Here is a 5,000-nt window from a genome sequence, read left to right as displayed (position 1 = left end):
GGTTTGAAGAGGAGACAGGCATGATCTCGGAAATGGCCTATTTTGACACGGCTGGTCAACGGTTCACTGAGCCTCCATACGGTGAGCGCAAACCTACGCAAGTGTACCCATAGTTGGGCAGAGCAAAACAAATCCCAGACTCGTCCCCAAATACCTGCTTGGGGTCATGTTCGAGTTTCTAAATCGGCGAACGATATTAAAAGTTCCACACTGAAACCTTAAACACAACTCCCATCGCTTTGGTTGCCCCACCGCATGTTATAAATCCGGATTTTCATCGAACTCCGTAAGTACTGAAGCTGTTTGGATGGAGTTTGAAACGCAGTCGAAGGTATTTACTGGTGTATGAAACACAATCCTGTTTTTCATCCGTCAACAACTCACATTATCATGACTGCAGAAGAAATTCATATGAAAAGGTCGCTGCACCTTTTCAGCCTTTTGGACACATTTTTCTGTTGAGAGTCCAGGGAAAATGCCATCGTTGAAATCATCTGTGCCTTGTTTTTGCGCTTCCAGTTGCGTTGAAATGTTCAAAGTTATTTCTCACACCGGTGCATCAAGCGATATATCGATCGAAAACCAACAATTATTACTCGGAATACCTGAAAGGTATCCGAGTTACAATCTCGCTTGTCTGTTTTTTGGACAGTAAAAATTACGGTGCGGTGATTTCTTTGGCTCAAAGCAATTCACTTAACAAACCTATACTTTTTCCAACAACTACAAAAAAACAGCTGTGGTGTTGAGTGTCATCGGACGAAGGGATTTTTGAACGCGCGAGGCTTAAAACATGAAGAAGATGAAAGAGGATAAAAGAAGAATTGCAAAGTGAAACTCCTGAACACGGCCTCATAACGACACTAAAAGATTGGTATCGTTGAAAACCGCTTCCATTTTCGCGGGTAGATAACGCTGACAGGAATTTTAAGGAGGGTCTCATAGTGTTTTTTTCTTTTTCTTTCAACTCCATCTGAGTGTTTGACCTAAGTAGATGCCCCTTGACATGTCTGCATTGCTGATTGTTATGAGCACTTTTGCTTTATATAGAAACGTGAAACGATGTCAGCTTACGAGAAGAAATTTCCATTTTCATGATATAAACATACAGCACAGAAAGGAGAGAGACGACCCCACCAGCAATCCTGATATTTGTTATCGTGTTTAAAGTGAAGTCCTTGATAGGGAATATTGGGTGAGGGGATGCTTGACATTTTATCTGATTAACTACTTGCACGTGATTTTTTGTCTCATACATGGTTACCCCGTGTAACCCCATGCTCTCTTCCGAATTGGTTCGCTGATGCACTCTATAAAATATTTAAATTGATATTTTGTTAATAAAGAGCTAACATAAGGAAAGACGAGGCGAAAACACCCTTACTATGCGATTTGCGAAGGGGCATGGAGTTGCACGGGAAAAGTAGAAGAAAGAAAATCATGCAGGAGTACTTTTATCGAGTAAGATTTCAAGCACCGTCTTTTCCACCTACCCCCCCCCCCCCCCCCCCCACCCTCTTCCTCTTTCCTGTGCTGTATGTTCATACAATGAAAAATGGAAATTTCTCCTCGTAAAAGGACAGGTCGATGTCGACATCATTTCAGTTTCATAGTTTCATAGTTTCACGTTTTGTAGTCACGAAGGAGAGACGTTCCGTGTTTTGAGAAGCTGAATGCATAACTGGTGGTGGTGTTTGAGTTCTGTCGTTTTAATCTGTTACACTGAAAGTGTACAGTCGCAGTCATCAAAATTATGCTACAGTGATGATGTTTGTAACTCTAATAAATGCTGTGGAGGAACGGGTAGGTGCTCAGAATATGGGTTATGTCGTTGTGAAGGCGACACGGATTGCGAATTTGAAGAAGAGTGCTTATCAGGGTCTTGCTTTACGACGCAGACGAACTTGCCAACTTTAAACCTGTATAGTTGCTATTCTGACTACGATTGTGCAAGCGACAAGACATGCGAAGATGGAAAGTGCATTCAAAGACAAGAAGAAGGAGGAGCGTTTGGCAGTAGAATGAACGTCGGGATTATAATCGTGATGTTGACTGTAGCGTGTACAGCGTCTTGTATTTGTTTTTTGTGCAGGAAAGCAAGGCGACAACCGGCAGTCCGTGTTCCTCTTCCGCCGACCACGACTCGGACTGTAGCTTTAGAAAGAAATGGACAGGAAATGCGATCAGAAACTACACCTGCACACGCAACAGTTATAGTGGTCGGCGTTTTGGAAGATAGTTCAGTACCCAGTGAAGGTCCACCACCTTATAACTCTCTGGAATTCAATTCAAGCAACCCACCCCCGGAACATTCTCCACCGAGCTATGATGAGGCTGTTAGAAATTCAGGAATCTCTCCGACGTAATATTCAAGCCCTCTTGATCAAGTAATCTTTCATTAATACGTTCAAGGAAGTAACTTCAATGATTAATTCGGAATGTTATCAATTTGATCTAGTTACCCCATTGGCAAAGAGACATTTGCCATCAATACAGTAATGTAAAACAAGTTTTAGATAGTTGGGTTAATTTGGAAGGGTTTTTAAAATTAAGTTGTGATGGGTCGTTCAGTCGTGTTGACGAGCCGTCCGGCAGGAAGTCTCAGTATAAGTATCTCGTACACTTACTTCCTTTAGCGTGTGTTACACAGGAAAGTTAGGTCGTCAAAATAACTCATGTGTGTGGTATGCTGCACTGTTTGATCGTGTGCCAACCCGACTTCAGCCTGTGGAGTCGTCTTAACCAAGTAATCAGCCCAACTAAGTTTTTGTGTGCTAGCTTACCCTTCCATGAAAACACTCAACACTGTGTTGTTATGCTAAAAATACAATACAAAACAATACATACGCACTAGTTATGCAATGCCTTCTAGTGGTATACATAGTATCATACATTACCGTTCCAGACAATTTTTTTTCGACTTGGGGGGTCATTAAGACCATTTAAGGGGTCACCCAGAAGTCATATTAGCAGAGGCCCTTTGGCTCTCAGGTCCTCACAAGATCCTTTTCTGAGGTTAAAAACTTAGCTACCGGCCTATTAATTAATCATCTGTCAGAAAGAAGAAATTCCTGTCCTCTTTAGAAAAAATAAACACGCATTGCTTACGTGTGGTAGTGACCGTCGTAACACAGCGATTTATTCCATATAAAATGTCAACTGAGCTGTGTGTTGTCTTCCAGGAGATTCAAGTTGTCCTTGCGTAATATGTAGTTCTAACAGTGCACGATATTGTTTTGGTATTGTCTATCATTGTAGTGCCATGGTAGGAGTCTTGGGTATTTAGGCTGAGAAGACATGTGGTTACTAGCAAAGTACTGAACCCAGAAAGATTAAAGAAAATAAATGGGAAGCGAGAAACATTGGCTTCTGGGCTGACCAGTTAATAATTTTGAAGCTCCCTCACAACTTCTTTCACCACAAGTTTAAGTGACCATACTCCTTCGTAAAACAGAAGCATTGGACCGAAAATACTATTAACGCTAACAAATGCGAACTCAGCAAGCTTGTTAGCTTGCTTTATGCAAAAACAAATATTGATGTAAAAGTAAATTGATACACAGTTTTAAAAAGAGCAGAAGGAAGTTTTCAGGACGGTCGCTCGAGAATAACATATTTACGACATGAAAACAACATTAATTTTGAACCGTGAATATAGTTATATACCGTGAATAAGTTACGATCTGCGACAAACATTTTGGGAGATTTTTTCTACGTTCAATTTTATTATTGTACTTTTGGTATCGAAAGTGACATCGCCGGAGTTCAGCGGGCGCCGTGATTAAGTTACCGCGGCATGTTCACTCGCCAAACAGTGAAGCATCTGTGTCACATGATGGCAAGATACCGGGTTTTGTAAGTTTATTTTTCTGTCAAGTGTTCCACTAGGTAATTCCATCATTTTGGGAAATAGCAGCTACTTAATTATTCACCGGCGTCACAATTTTTTGCTGATTTTGGGGCTCGTTTTGTTGAAACTCAAGCACGCTTCCGACAGACCTGTTAATTTTCGTGAAACCTTTCCAGCTTACAGAACAATAATAAAAATATCCTCCCGTATCACGTTTCAACCTTAAGCTCGAAATTTCAATACACAACATGATATTATAATTCACAAAGGCAGAAAATATCACAGAATCCTTTTCCAGCGAAACATTTTATTGAAACAAACAACATAAGATGCACTAAAACGCCATTCGCATTGCAATGACTTTCGACGCCATTGCTGGTTAACGAGAACAACAAACTCACGAGGCAGAATGTATATTTGTATTTAATTAAGTTAGCACAACAGAAAAACGCTAACCTCATTTTGACACGAAAATGCTTTACTATTGCCATAAAAACTATCCAGTTAAAGGCCCACCTTCAACCGACAGGCTTTTCGACCGTTTGTTTTTGTTATGGAAATTCGCATTGCTTATCACAGCGATCTGATTGGATAAATTTCAGCTTTGGCTGGATTTTCATGTATGACTGATTGTTCTACGGCACGCAAAGCCTGTCGGTTGAAGGTGGGCCTTTAAGCTCGCATATTATAAAACATGATGAATTCATAAAGGCCACCTTTTCCAGCCTCGGAACAATTTTTTGAAACAAACAACATATTTGCTCTTAGAGGCGAAAACCTCTTCCTATTTCATTGCGTGCGTGAAAACAAAAAACTCAATCGTGTCAAATTACCATGTACTTCAGGTTCAAACCCTTTCCTGAAGAACCTTTTCCTTAAATAACAAGAAAATGCTTTACTATTGCCATAAAAACTATCCAGTTAAGCTCCCATATCATAAAACATAATGAATTCATAAAAGCCACCTTTTCCAGCGAACAATTTTTTGAAACAAACAACATATTTGCTATTAGAGGCAAAAACCCCTTCCCATTTCATTACGTGCGTGAAGAGAAAAAACCCAATCGTGTCAAATATGCGCAGTATTACAACAAACTAAAATTTCAGGATCAAACAGTTTCCATGAAGAACCTTTTCCTTGAATAATGAA

General features: G+C 40.2%; 1 protein-coding gene and 1 long non-coding RNA gene across 3 annotated transcripts in view; one reads left to right on the top strand and one right to left on the bottom strand.

Annotated features, from left to right (window-relative positions):
* LOC137971019 (uncharacterized) overlaps window positions 1-5,000 on the top strand; it is a 64,126-nt gene that overhangs the window by 33,078 nt on the left and 26,048 nt on the right. The gene's annotated exons all lie outside the window — the stretch shown is intronic.
* The window catches only part of LOC137970499 (uncharacterized), a 12,355-nt gene that overhangs the window by 1,902 nt on the left and 5,453 nt on the right, over window positions 1-5,000 (bottom strand). Inside the window, exon 1 of one of the 2 annotated variants that reach the window (XR_011116820.1) lies at window positions 385-434. The exons of the other annotated variant lie outside the window; for it this stretch is intronic. This is a non-coding gene — a long non-coding RNA (uncharacterized lncRNA). Of the gene's footprint in view, window positions 1-384; window positions 435-5,000 lie in introns of those variants that run through there. 2 annotated transcript variants of the gene reach the window in all.

The sequence above is a fragment of the Montipora foliosa genome, chromosome 9, assembly GCF_036669935.1.
Source record: "Montipora foliosa isolate CH-2021 chromosome 9, ASM3666993v2, whole genome shotgun sequence".
NCBI classification, from domain to species: Eukaryota; Metazoa; Cnidaria; class Anthozoa; order Scleractinia; family Acroporidae; genus Montipora; species Montipora foliosa.
Note: the sequence above shows the minus strand (reverse complement) of the source record. Positions and strands in the feature narration are given on the sequence as shown.